This window comes from Rattus norvegicus, chromosome 3 (genome assembly GCF_036323735.1).
Source record: "Rattus norvegicus strain BN/NHsdMcwi chromosome 3, GRCr8, whole genome shotgun sequence".
Classification (NCBI taxonomy): Eukaryota; Metazoa; Chordata; class Mammalia; order Rodentia; family Muridae; genus Rattus; species Rattus norvegicus.
In genome coordinates, this window is record NC_086021.1 from 137,550,453 (window position 1) to 137,565,302 (window position 14,850).

The window sequence follows — 14,850 nt, forward strand, 5'->3', positions numbered from 1 at the left end:
TAGTATTTGGGGAGACCTGAATGTTCTTTGGTCATGGTTTAATTTTAGCCCTAGAATAAATCATGTCCTGTGTCTGCTCCTCACTCCCAATCCCCTAGGGTAGTCCAGTCCATTGTGCACCAAGCAGGGCTGGAGGAAGGGAAGCTTTACTGAGCACTGACTGGTGCTATGCAGGATCTCGGTTGACAATTATTTCATAGGCAGTAAATACACCCAGATACAGCCTCAGAGGACTGGTTCATTTATTGGGGGAAAGAAAGGGGAACTTATGCCCCTGGGGAAGTGGCTAGGGTCCCTGGGGCAAAGTTTGGGTGGCTGTGTACAAGTGGCCATGGCAGGGGTGTTGGAAGATACTTCATCTGTATACTCAGGGGCTGTAGGGTGTGTGTGGGGATCCGTACAAGACCAAGTGAGGCCTAATAACTGTCAGGGTAGTAAATTCTTTCTAAGGTTGATGGTGGGGCAGCCGGCTTCATGGCACCAAGTTGAGGGCAGGGGGAGTCAACTCTGGCAGTCCTCATCTGAGGTATCTATCTCTGGCTGTAATTCCCTTGACCCTTCCTTTATAATCTGGCCCATTACAGTTCCACAAGACATGCTTCTTGTGTTAACAATAGTGATCATGTGGGATTTATAGCTCAACCTGGGGAATGTCATCTGAAAATTTTAAAGTCTTTTAATTTAGCATTACAGGGTTTTGTTCTACTTCTTCAGGAGTTCAGATTTATTTCTACGTATGGGATGTTAATAAGTGACCATCTTAGACGGAATTGTCATATCCCAGGTTTGGGCCAGTGTGGTGGCATCTGACTTAGTGACAGAACTACCCCTGCTCCAGAGGCATGCATGTTACAGGCGTAGATTTGACTCTACACCCATGTTCTTGTGTCCCAGAGCAAAGAACTGGACCATGTTTTTTTGTTTGTTTTTTTTAAATTTTATTTATCTTATTTATATGACTACCCTGTAGCTGTCTTCAGAGGGCATTGGATCTCATTACAGATGGTGTGAGCCACCATGTGGCTGCTGGGAATTGAATTCAGGACCTCAGGAAGATAAGTCAGTGCTCTTAACCTCTGAGCCATCTCTCCAGCCCTGGACCATGGATTCTTATTTAGAAACAGAAAGAGACAGTTCATTAAGAAAGGGAAAATGATTCACATAATGAGAGTGGGCTTGTCAAGATAGAGCAAAGCATGTGCTAGGCCGTGAGCCCTTACAGGCCACCTGGGCAGTACCCATCTGTCACACATTTGTATTTTATGAGCTTTTCTTGTACATGCTTCATTTGTTTTATGAAGCCCAGCTAGGCAGGAACCTCCAGTCTTATCTGTCAAGTGGCTTCTTTTACCTACAACTCTGGTGTGGCCTTTTTCAGTTTACTTGCCAGTCACTGGTAGCTGGGCCCACCAGGGAGCCATTTCCGCCTCTTGGGGAGGAGTTGGAAGCTCCCCTCCCCCAAGGGAGAGACTAGAATAGTTCAGCCACGGTGTAAGGGAAAGCAAGAAGGGTTATACTAGGGCCCTGGAGAACCCACTCGCCTCTGTTGCTCTGCTCCGTATGATGTGGAAACATCTCTCTGAAGTCCTCCAGGAAGCATGAATTCAGAGACAATGAGGTAGAAGCGAGTGCCCTTAGAAGTCACTGACGCCCATTCTACAGTCCTTCCCATGGATCCAGCAGTCCTGTGCTCAGGATGTGTTTGGATGGGGGTTCTCCTGACTTCAAATGTACTGTTTTGAAAACAGAGACACTTTTTTTTTTTTTTTTTAAAAATCCAGTCTTCTGTTTCCTCCATTCTTGTATGCTAACCTACTGATTAGGTATAGAATAAGTCAGAAGGGTCAGAGAGATTCAGAGTTATCTCTAGGGGGCGAGAGAGATGGCTCAACATCCCTAGAAAACTCAAGGTCAGGAGGGTGTGTTGAAGATTAATCTGGGGATTGTAGGGCACCCACACCCATCCACCTTTTAGATGCTTCATCCAGAGGTTCTCCTCACACAGGAGTGATGGGTGGTGGGGCCTGAGAACATGTATGTCTCACAGGGTCCAGTGATGGTGATACTGGCCTGTGACCATGCTTTAAAGAACACTGACTAATAGAGCTTTAAAGTCCCTCCTCCAACAAGGCTTCTTGAGCTGTCCCTGGAGTGAAGTACCTTTTTCAGGTCACATTGTTTAGACAATTAAGGTGATTCTCACTTTCTTCCTGGTTACATCACAGATGAAACAAGAGCACAGGCACCAACTGTGTGGCTCAAGGCCCAGCTCCGTCATGGCTAATCCTCTTCCCTCTTGTTTCCTGAGTAGAAAGGGCTAGTGTGTGAGACGCAGAATAGGTCTTCCCTCTCCGTTTCTAAACAAAATGGTACAAGCTCAAATGAATCCCTTTTCTCTGTACCTCAGAATTCTCATGGAAAAAATCATGATGAAAAGCTTGATTTCTACTCAATAACCACCTTTCCCCAACACTACCACCAAAAGAATCTCTGAGTTCAGAAACTACATGTGGTTATCATTCTAGTTGGGTCACAGCCTAGTCTAGAATGTGCTTTCTAGAGTCCACCTTGGCCACCTCTCTCACATATGCATGTGTTCATGCTACTGTGATTTGACGTAGGACTGACTGGACCATGAAGAGTCTGCCCATATGGATGGATTAATGTCACTGAGGAAAGAGTAGATCGGTTACTGCCGACTGGGCATGTCGTAACGATGGATGCTTCCTTCTCTCACTCTTGCCACCTCTTGCCCTTACTGTCTGTCATGGGATGGTCAGTATGAATACCATTGGCAGATGAAGGTAGCATGTTCTTGAATTTCCCAGCATCCAGATTTACAAGCCAATTAAGTTCTTAATGAATTATTCTGTTCTTAATAAGTTATTCACTCTCAGGCATTCTTTTAAAACATCAGAAAACAACAACAACAACAATAACAACAACTACGACAACAACAATACCCCCAAAACAAAGGGCACACAGCCTACAGACCACACACCAGCTGTTCTGCTGGTCTAGTCTTTGTAAGAACTACTAGAGTGATTTATTTTCTGCAATACCCTTTCTCACCTTATCTATGGAATGGTTTCTGCTTTGGGAGTTCTAGTCTTCCCCAAGATCTCCTTAACCAATATCCCCCTCCCAAGCCAGAGCAGCATCTGTCCCTCTATCCCTGGCTCCAATAGTTTTTCATTTGTTTGTTTGCTTGCTTGTTTTTAAACAATATGAATGATTGAATTGAATTCCTTAGTGTGATGAGAGACCATTTAACACTGTATCCCAGATGTTCTGAATCAGACCTGGCTATTAAAAGTTTTATGGTATTGACTCTGGGTGTTTGGAAAAGCCACATGGAAACCTATTTTATATACACATACACTTTCATAAAAAGATTTAATTGGAGTTACCCTATATAAGCTCCTCCTCCAACCAGAGGTTGTCTAAAAGCCCAGTGCCAGGTGTGGAACACCTCCCCTTTAGCTGTTGGTAGGAGTCAGGGTCTCCTAAGAGATCCCCAAAACAATTCAGGTAATTACTGCTGCTGCTGGTATGAGTGGGATAGTGAGACCCTGTGGCTGAAGACACCATACACTTTTGTCATAAGTCATGGAAAAATCAAGCTGGTACTGACCTGGAGGAAGCTCCTTCCCTAATGGCTAGCCCTGCCAGTGCTGGACGATGATGCGCAGGCTCCTAGTGAGGGGAGTCATAATAGTCGTTTGCAGCTGTGAGGCCTGTGAGCGATAATGACGGTATGGAGGCTTAGATGTTTAAAAACCTACTTTCAATAAAGGTTCTCAGATGCTTCACCCCCTCCTCCTAGCCCACTGTCCAAAGGAAGGGGGGAGGAGATGGTAAATAGGAAGGGATGTGGCCCTGTTCAGAAGTAGTTCCTTGGAGCAATTCCAATCTTAGTTTTTCAGGATATTAGCAGTCCAGTTCAGTAGTGTCTGGATACCAAACACTAATCAGCAGCTGCTACAGCACAATCCAGCAGAAACTGCCAGGCTTCCCTCCACAGAATTGGCTTGAGTCGGTGGGGGAGTGACCGGGGCCAGCTGGGATGCCAGGAGACGTTCTCTGCCATGCTGCTCTCCACAAAGCAAAGATCAGCAAGACGAAGGCTTGAGGCCAATGAAGCGTTGCAAAGCTGGCCATGTAATCACAGTCACTGTCTGTTGAGTCTTATTTATCCTCTTTCCAAACATCACGCGTCCTCCCGTGGGTCTTGCCTCACCATCAGCAAAACGACACATGAATCTGTCTTAACACAACACCACATAAGTCTGTCTTAGCAAAACACTGTGTGAGTCTGTATCACATGACATATCCAGAGACTTCCACTTCACTGCTGTGGCAAGATATGCCTGAGGATGGCATAGAGCCATTGGATGTTATGGGGAGTAATCAGTCACTCTCTGCTCCACAAGAGGAAATACGTGCCTGGTACTGTAAATCAGGCCAAAAACCCGTGCTAGGAGAGCTCACGGCCCCAGGGGTCACCGTCTGCTGTTTTTCTGTCACAGAACTTTCTCTACACCTCAGCTTATCTTGCTCCCTTTTCCTGACTTACGACACATATCTCTAATACAGTAGATACGTTGTAAGATTATGATGGCTTCTCCTCCTGGATCCAAGACGAATGAAGATTCAGTGACTCCGTCTTCCTCTGTCTTCAGAAGAGGACCTGATGTGCAGGATATGATCAGTTAATCTTAGCTCTGGTTATTCTGGGGTCATGACGAGTTCTCAGGAGTGTCAAACTCTTCATTTGTACTTGAGGTAGAATGGGAAACTTTTATCAGAATCACCTGGGTACTTGTTAAAAATGAGGATTTCTTGTGAACATGTGGATTTCCCCCTCACCCAAGACCTCTCAGATCCTGTGAGGCTTCAGGTCCTGCATGTGCTGCTCTTGCTTCTGGGTGACGTGCAAAGCGGAGTAAAGAAGGAAAACTGTATGGTGGACTGGGTGGTGTCTGAGCTTGGATCTGCACAAGGCGTTCAACTGGGTTCAGGACAACCTGAGCAAAGCTTTCCCAAAGGAGTCTGGTGAGCCTTCCAGAGTAAAATGGGATAAAGGGCACAAAGAGAGGCCTCTGCCACCTCTCATAGGCTGGGAGTGCTCTGATGGACCACGGCCCCTCCCTGCTCGGAAGCCTTTAGAGTCAGAGTGCAGCACAGTCAGAATCACTCTCAGACCTCGTACGCACTCCATTTGAGTTTCCTCCCCTGGCTCTCCTGTAACCAGTGCCTTGCTCCTGCTCCTCCGTCCCTCAGCTCTAGTTATTATCAACTTGCACATCAGATCCCATGAGAGGAGAATGAATGGACAGAGATGGTGTAGTTGAGGAAACAGAATTATAGAAAGCACTTTATACATACAATTTATTCCTCCTGTTTTATCTATACCTGAACACTGATCTGTCTCTTTAGACTATTTGAATGTATACTGCTAATGTCAAATGCTGGGGAGTATAAGACAAATGGCATGAATGAATGAATGAATGAATGAATGAATGAATGAAATTATCTATGGATGATGAATCAATGAATGGACAGGTACAGATCCTTCACCTGAGAAAAGAAAGAAGTCCTACCAATCAGGGGCAGCAAGGTGGTTCTTTCTAAACCTGGATCTGAACCACAAGAAGGAAAATTGCCCTCCCTGCTCTCCCTGCCCCTCCCCTCCCCTCCCCTTCCCGCCCCTCCCGGCCCTCAGCAACCCATTGTCTGCTCAGCGATATGCAGGCTTCAAGGCTTTGAAAATATGGGACCCTCCATTTTGCCTTTGTCAAAGTCTCTTATTGCTACGTTTTTCAGAGGGTCTATTTTTGTTTAGTTTTCTCTTTGAAAAATTCTGACCTAAAGAGACAGAGACAAGCAGCTATTTGTGAGTTCAAGACCAGCCTGGTTTATCTACTGAATTCCACAACATCCAGGGATACATAAAGAAAGAAACAACAACCAAAAAATTAAAAGGAAGAAGAAGGGATGGTGGTGGAAGGGAGGAGGGGGAAGAAAGAAAGAGAGGAAGAAGAAAGGAAGAAAGGAAGAGAGAAATTTTCGCCTACTCCCAGGCTGCTCTTAGAGAAGAACCCGTCTCCACATTTCAGTGGAGTAAACTGTGCACTTCATATTGCTTACTTCTGTATGGCACGTACAGATCACAAACCTGTATCCATCAGCCTCCATGGACGAGGACAAGACTCTGCCCTCTCGATGCCCGACTGTGAAACTGAACCCAAAGTGGGTGTGTAAGCGGGGGTGCCGAGCAAACCGTATCTGGTTGGAGCCATCACAACAGCTGCCATTCTCCTTCAAAACTGAGAGCCAGAGCGTTGACACGGTGCGCCACTGTGAACCTGGACGGTGCTCTCCCCAGAGACGGGCAGGGAAGACGTGGGCCTGGGCATTCAGATGCATAAATGAAATTGTCAGAGAAACCTGGCTGTGGAGGCTTGACCAAGCTGCGGAGTCGGGTTCTCTTAATCAAATTTATTTATTTATGATCACTGCATTTCTGGGCTCTTTTGTTTATTTTAATTGAAAATAGATTTTTTTTTCATCTCCTATAACTCACCAGAAAGATGGGGAGCGGAGGGCTTGAGGCTACGCTATTTAGCGGACCCGTAGAGATTAGATGACACCATATGTGCAAGGCCATAGACAGGACTCGTCCTCCATCCTTAAAAGCCAGCGGCAGCAGTTGGGTACCTTCCTCTAGCCCCGCCTCCTCAAGCCCACAGGGCCTCTCTTCACACAGGAAACAGCCTGCAAGTCAGAAAGGTGCAGCACGGCTCTGTTTCCAGGTTCTCAGTTTCAATCCTGGCACAGTCTGGCTGGCTTCCTGAGGAGCGGACGACAAAGCTGATTGTTGCTTCACAGGCGGGAGATGGAAAAGGAAATGGGATGCGTAATTTGTCAACGTCAAGGCTTTCAAATGTCAGTGCCTGAGCATCATGGCAGAGCTGCTCCTTCAGGGCCTGTTGGGATTCCGCACGTCATTTCACTTGCTTAGAGTCTGCATTCCCGTGCCTCCTTGTCTATCAACTTCCCTGGATGACACTCTAGCTCTCAGTGGCTCAGAAGCTCTGAGAGAAGGACCGCTCAGGGGACTATTTATAGCAACACTGGACCGTACCCAAGGATAACGTGAGCAGAGCCCAACTTTAGGCATAGACGAGGGTCACTTAGGCAGTTTGGGGCCACCTTGATCCTCATTCTCCCTGTGGTTTATGAACGTGACATCCTGAAGCCAGTGCAGAGCTAAGTGAGATCAGACACAGTGTAAGAACGGGTGCAAGAATGTAGAAGATTTTTTTTTTTTAACCATCTTCAAAAAAATTGCCTTCTGCTAAAGATGTAGGTGCTCTGAGATGGCGGGGCTGATGACTGTGTGAGCGACAGTGACATCTGCTGTCAAATTTTCTCCAGATCGCTACAAATCCAGCCGCCGTCCCTGCAGGCTGCAGTCTAAATGGGGAAAATAAAATCAACAAGATGTCTGGAAAATGGCTTTGTACTTAAGTGCTTAGAATGCAGATTCAATTCTCTGGCTATAAACGTTAGTGTGTGGTGTGTGTGTGTGTGTGTTTTTTAAATCAGTTCTAACAAATAAATGGGCGGAGGCAAAAACCAATCAACCATTTTGTTCCTTCTAAGAAACAGAGATGAGCAGCGGCCCTGAGTCAGTGTGGCACCGCATTTAATGTGATGGTGTTGTTTGGAACTCGCTGCGCCCTTTCTCGGCTAAAATGTATCCCTCACTTACAAAAGATAAAATCCAAAGGTAAAGTACCAATCACCAGGAAGGAGGGAACCCATTAGGGGGTTAAGGGGGGAATCCATTAGGGGGTCAATCACAAAGTGCGGACTCTAATCCCATGGGGGGGTATGATATGTGTGTGGGGAGGTGGGGGGCTCTTATCCAGTTAGAAAGCAAAAAAGAGAAAAAGCTGGCTGTTCTTTGTGTGCTCGAATGGAGTGAGAACCCTGAAAATGTAGAGCTCTGCTTCCCAGGAGAGTCCTGACTGGCCCGGCTCCTCAGTCTTAATTATGTAGTGTGCTTTTGTCTAGCTTGAACCCAACGAGGTCTGCCAGAACTGGCACTTTCTACCTCAGATTTCACTTGATTTCACCAAACCTACAATGCTTCCCACTTACCCAAAGTCACAGAGACAGACAGACAGACAGACAGACAAAGCCAGCATCCAAACTGCTCTCTCTGTGTATGACTGCTATGAACCATAAAGTAACAATTTTAGATAGGATGTCAAGGACCACCACTGAGTTGTCAGTAATGCACTTGTTCATTAACAGGTTTGTGTGTAACGTGAGCTGGGCTTGGGGACAGGATGGACATAGGAATAGCAGATAAATGACATAATTTCAGATAGAGCAATCGCAATGAAGAAAGGAGGGTGTGGGTTTTTCAGCGCTGGGAATGAGGGGCATCACATTAAACTGAGTTCTGGGAAAAGCTTGAGGAAGTGACCTCCAAGCAGAGCCTGTAGCAGAACCCTTATCTGCTACCCAGGGCCACCAGGGACGAACAGATCTCAGTTCCCCATGGAGGACCAAGAGGAGTCAGAGGGGCTAGAGAGAGGGCTTAGCTGCCAAGATGAGTTTCTGCTTCTCCAGAGGACCCGAGTTCTCTGCCTAGCACCCACACAAGGTGGCTCACAGCTGCCTGGAGCTCCAGCCCCAGGGACCCTGATGGTGACCTCCTAGATCCCTTGGGCACCTACATTCAGATGGCATAAATCCTCCTGCAGACCGACACCCACACAGAATAAAAAAAAATAAAAGTAAAATCTCCTTTTAAAAAAGAGAAGGCCCCAGCTCCGAAAAAAAGAACCAAAAAAAAAAAAAAAAAAAAAAAAAAAAAAAGAGAAGGTCAGGATAGCGCCATTGAAGGGAGATGGTGCTAGAAGATAAAGCAGAGGTGGTTGGGTGGGTTGTGGGGCCTCAAGGGAGAGAAGACTAGACTTTCTGTTGGGTGAAGAGGGAAATGACATAAGAGTCAATTACCTTATTTGTGTGAAAAACTTAGTTGAACGTATAGTACGAGGAGTTAACAGTCAAGGTACTGAAAATTGGGAAACTGCCAAGCAGTGGTGGCTAAAAGAGGAGTCTAATGCACAAAATGCCTTTAATCCCAAGTGGCTCTCGGAAGCAGAGAGACAGGTGGATCTCAAGAGTTCAAGGCCAACCTGGTCTACAGAGCAAGTTCCAGAACAGTCAGTGCTACACAGAGAAGCCCTGTCTCAAAAAAAAAAAAAAAAAAAAAAAAAAGAAACAAAAAGACAGACCAACAGCAAATTCAGAAACTGAGTGCCTTTTGGATAGTTTCTTGGGGTTTCTTACAATGAAGCGTGCACACGTTTCTTCTCTTTTATAAACAGTGACACAGTAATCATACCAACCTTATTTTATGCCATGGAGACCAATTGTATCAGAATTAGAAATGTTTAGAAGGTAGAACCCACTGTTGGTTGAAACAGATGCAGAGACACACAGCCTAACATTGGGCAGAGGTCGGGGAGTCTTGTGGAAGAGTTAGGGGAAGGATTGAGGGACTTGGGGGGTTCAAGATTACCACAAGAAGACCTACAGAGTCAACTAATCTGGACCTTTGGGGTCTCACGGAGACTGAACCACCAACTAAAGAGTATGCAGGGCTGGACCTCGACCTTCTATACATATGTAGCAGACGTGCAGCTTGGTCTTCATTTGGGTTCCTGACAACTGGAGCAGGGGCTGTCCCTGACTCTGTTGCCTGCCTTTGGATCCCCTTCCCCTCCTAGCTGGCCTTCTGTGTATGGCCTCAATGGGAGAGAATGGGCTTACTCCTGTTTCTATTGGATGACCAGTGGGCTGGAACCCAATGGAGGTTTCCTCTTCTCTGAGAAGGGGATGGGGAGAGGAGGAGGGGGTATGAGGGTAAGACTGGGAGGAGAGGAGAGAAGGAGGCTATGATCAGGATGTGAAGTGAATAAATAAATTAATGGAAAAAGAAAAAGAAGGTAGATCCAGTTAGCACCAATAACAGCACAGACTGAACATGGGCAGTACACAAAGCAAGAGCAGGGCTGAGGACAGCTCGCCCAGTGCAGGGCTGAGGACAGCTCGCTCAGTGCAGGGCTGAGGACAGCTCGCCCAGTGCAGTGCCTGCCTTACAAGCACTGCCAGACTCTGAGTTTGATCGCCAGAAACAAAGTAAATACGGGTGGCGTACATGTGCTCGTAACCTCTGCGCGGAGGCATATGTACACATGCGTGTTCTTACAGACATGCATCTTTTTAAATGGAAGAGGCAAATGCATGTGGCCTACAGATACAAAGGTACACAGAAACGAAAATAAAATCTTTTTTCTTTCTTTTTTTTAAAGATTTTTTTAAATTTATTTTATGTACGTGAGTACACTGTAGCTGTCTTCAGACACACCAGAAGAGGGCATCAGATCTCATTACAGATGGTTGTGAGCCACCATGTGGTTGCTGGGAATTGAACTCAGGACCTCTGGAAGAGTGGTCGGAGCTCTTAACCACTGAACCATTGCTTCAGCCCCAAATAAAATCTTTTTAAAAAACATGAGTATATGTATGATCTTAGAGCGTGAGCTCTGGACTCAGAAAGGATGCACCTAACCCTCAGGAGACTGGAGGCCCCAGGGAGGGGGAGGTCTGGTGGGATGGTGGGGTAAGGACATCCTTGTGGAGACTGGGAATGAGGGGGGGGAAGTGGTTAAGGGGAAAGGGATGGGGAGCTGTCAGAGGGTAGACCGGAAGGAGGATGGAGTCTGGACTGTAGAAGAAGATTAAATAAAATTAAACACACACACACACACACACACACACACACACAGGAACACACACACATACACACACACACACACACACACACACACACACACACACACACACACACACACACACGGGTTCAAGGTAAAATCAAAAGCCACCCTGAGGCCTTGGCACTGGAGAGATGCAAGGCTTCCTTTCCTACATTTTCTCAGTCAGCAGCATTTCACACCTGGTTCCCATAGACAAGGTGGGTGGTAAAGGAGAAGCAGTAGTAAAGTGTAGGTCTTGTGCATTAGACTCCTCTTTTAGCCAAAGGAGAAAGAAAAGAAATGTATTTTGTGCCCTAAAGGCACTAGAACACTTGGAGTTTTCCACCACACCATGCTTGAATATAATCTATCTCTAGAAATTTCCTCCGATCTCCCTAGCTGCTGTTTCCTGATCTTCTTTGCAGGACTTCCTCCAAGTGGTGCCTAAGCATTGGCCTTCCTCAGGGTCATCACTCAGCCCATTTCTGCCTAGAGGACCACATTCTGCCCTGTGATTTTTGCATGCATCTGTATGCTAAGTCACAGGTTTCTGTGTTTTGCTTATGCCTCTTTGAAGTGTCCTGGAGACCTGTGTGCCCTACTGCTTCCTGCTTTATTACCTGCATGCTTACCAGAAACTCCACACTTCATACACTGTAAAGAGAGCTCCTAATCTCCATTCCAACTCTGTAATCGTCCCAAAAGCTTTGTGCCTGCAAAAGTTGCACACATATCTACCCCCATCCAGCTACTCCCCTAGCTATTGCTTGCCTGTCCATCTTCTCTTCAGCAAACCCTATCCACTTCCCATCATTCTCTTCACCTGGACCTCTCCCCTCCATTGCCTCTCACTGGATAATGCCTCTGTAGGAGTGCCTTATCTGACCTGACTGCATTCTTATCTTCTTAGAGCCATTTGCCACAGGTCAGTCAAAAGATCTTTCCAAAGGTGAGACAGTCCATGCTGCCTCTGTTGAAAGCCTCATAGTCTACCCTTTGCACCTCAGATAACAGTAATGCTTTTCCTGCTACTCCTGACCAGCTCATCTCTCCCCTGCTTCTGTGTGTGCCAGGCCCTCATCACTTGGAGTCAGGCCATTTATATCCACTGTCCTTCTGCCTGGAATGTGCTTGTCCTTTCTCTCTCCAAGTGGCTTCTCTCTACCCCATCCTTACGCTCTGTCATGTCTCAGGATTGTGCTGTGTGGGAACAGGGCTACTTGGTTCCATGTCTCTGAAGGAATCCTGTGTGAAAATCTCAACTAACTGGCAAGCAATCGCTGCGTGTTGCCCTGTTTTAGATGCTGACAGATGAGTGCTTCGGGCAGCTGAGGCTGGCACACAGCACAGCAAGTGCCGTAGCAAATGTCATGAATGTCATGATAAAGGCCACCCAGAGCTGTGGTGTTACCTCATCATCCACAGCAAGGTGGCCTCTGTGGAAACCCAGCAATCCACTCTTTCTAAGTCAATGCTGGTTGGCTGTTTTCTTACTTGAAGAGTGTCATGAATTTCATTTTGATAAATGAGATGATTTTCTAAGTTGCACGCAGTCACTTTGGCAGTGCTCCATCTTCAGTTCAGGGTAGCTTGTTTCCAGAAAACACTACACTGGTGAAAGTTAGTCAAAGTCTGACGTATTGTAGAGATATCATTATTAAATCCATTAGTTAAATTCAAGTTTCTATAGGTCTTCAATGTGTCTCAATCACACAGAATCATGCTGAATACCTTTAAATACTTTCCTTCCAAAGACTTGTATGTCATGCTGTTGAAGAGCCACTCTGGCTACATTCTCTCTGTCTCTCTGTTTCTCTATCTCTCTGTCTTTCTCCCCCCATCCTGGTTTTTTTAGACAGGGTTTCTGTGTGTAGCCATGGCCGTCCTGGAACTTGCTCTGTAGACCAGGCTGGCTCAAACTCAGAGACCTGCCTGCCTCTGCCTTCCAAGTTCTGAGATTAAAGGCGTGGCCACCACCTCCTGGCTGGGAAGTTTCTTTAAGGGCATCATTTTACTCAGACCAACAACCTCATCTTCTTCATTAACGTCCCGGAGATGTACAGAAGTTCCAGAAAGCCATCTGGGAGATCATTATAGTCCTCAGTCTTCTTCAAATTAGAAAACAAATAATGGACTTTGTTGGGGCTTTTACAACAGTCATATTCACCAAATCAGACACAATGACTGCTTTGTGCAAAATGATTCTGTTTGGCAAATACCAATAAACCACTGACAAATGCTGATAAATCACTCAGCACTATACTGGACAACTGCTCATTTGCATAAACATCACGTTCCAATGAGTAGAGTACATGTTAAGATCTATATTTATGGTTACGTTTAATTTAAAATGATGAAGACACTAGGTTTCACCATAAACCTGACGGTCCCCGTCTTAGTTTGCTTTCCATTGTTATGATAAATATCATGACACAAAAGCAACTTGAAGGAATGTCCTGGGGCAAAGTCTCCAAGGACCACTGAATAAAACCAGATTACAAATTTGAGAATCTTTATTAAACTGGCTACTGCCTGGAAAGAGTCAGTTTTCACAGAGAAGCCCCATTTGCTTTCTGCAGGGAGCTTTTAAAGGCAAAAATCATATTCTGGTTGGCAGTTGCAAGAGGAAGCAGAGCAAGCAAGCAGTTTAACAGAAGCAAAAAGCAGCAGTTAGCTGGGGTATCTTGACAGCAGGACCCTGGGACAGGGTTGGATAATTTTTTAAGGGACTTTCCCATGGGAGAGGACTGAAGCAGGGACTAGATGGAGGAACCTTGTCCCAATCATAGGAGGAACAGATTTGTTTGACTTACATGTTCTGATCACAGACACTTGTTGAGGGAAGTCAGGGAAGGAATCTGAAAAAGAGAATGTTGCTTACTGACCTGTTCCTCATGGTTAGCTCAGCTTTTTAAAACATAACTCAGGACCACTGCCCAGAGCTAGCACCACACACAGTCCCTAGACCCTTCAATAAATCAAGAAAATGACCCACAGACTTTTTTACAGGCGATCTGATGGAGGCATTTTCTCAATTGAGGTCCCAGCTTCCCAGATGACTCTAGCCTGTGTCAAGTGGACAAAAAGGAGCTAGCACAGTCCCTCTAGGCTCAGTGTAATGGTTAGAAAACATGGTGATGCTGGAGCAGTAGACTATGATTCTCTTATTCCGTCATTAGGCTTCAGTATATCACCATGTTTTGCTGAAGGAAACCAAAAGAAGAGACACTTGGGGCTGAAAGCCGGGACGGGCAATGACAACAAAGCACTTTGAAAATGCTTCTCTCACCATTTTACAACTTATAGCATTAATTAAGGGCATGTCTTCTGGGCCTTCCCATTATGGAAGATCAGGTTTTAAATATATTGCACAACAGTCACTCTTGCATCGTAAATTTTATCGCTTAAATTTATAACTCTTAAAATATCCCTTCATCGACACTAAGCCAATGAATATCAGGCACTTCCAGTTCCTTTTCAGTATGCTATCTTATGATAAATGACTCAACCAACTAATCAAACAAACTCTTGACACTTTTTTATAACTTGGTGAGCTTCCATATTAAACCTAGGCTCTCCACTTGGTGGGTATATTTTGTCAAACACAACCTGATCCAGTTTACGTCCCTTTCACTATTATCCCATACCCTTAATGTCCATTCCCACATATATTGCTCAGATTTCTGCTTCAGTGAATTAGCAAACTCATTAAGCTGTTTAATTCTATAGCACACCTCCCCATGGACTATACTTTCTCCTCTCTAGGATCCTGTTTAACCTTGAGTCTGGTTATAGGTCTAGAGGTGCCTTGAGGGACAGCAGCATTGGCATGCCTGGGATTTCCTTCAGGTGAAGTCACACAGAGTTTGTCAGATAATGAAGGATTAATTCCACCAAGAAAAGTTGGAGAGGTCACTATTGCAGAGTGTGATGATTCTCTAGTAAGGGTGGGGAGGCCACTCTTTTAGATAACACAAACCCCTTAGACTGAGGGTTCAAAGTCCTCTGC

At 45.6% G+C, this 14,850-nt stretch overlaps 1 long non-coding RNA gene across 5 annotated transcripts; it reads right to left on the reverse strand.

The window, feature by feature from the left end:
- Positions 1-913: 913 nt before the first annotated feature.
- Positions 914-7,512, reverse strand: LOC134486152 (uncharacterized). Of its 5 annotated transcripts, none has more exons than XR_010064895.1 (4): positions 6,587-7,512; positions 6,179-6,411; positions 3,635-3,737; positions 914-1,109 (listed from the first exon to the last, which is right to left on the reverse strand). It is a non-coding gene; the product is annotated as an uncharacterized LOC134486152 (long non-coding RNA). The 5 variants fall into 5 exon arrangements; XR_010064894.1 differs by having other exon boundaries at positions 914-2,357; XR_010064898.1 differs by lacking the exon at positions 6,179-6,411.
- Between the last annotated feature and the right edge of the window lie 7,338 nt (positions 7,513-14,850).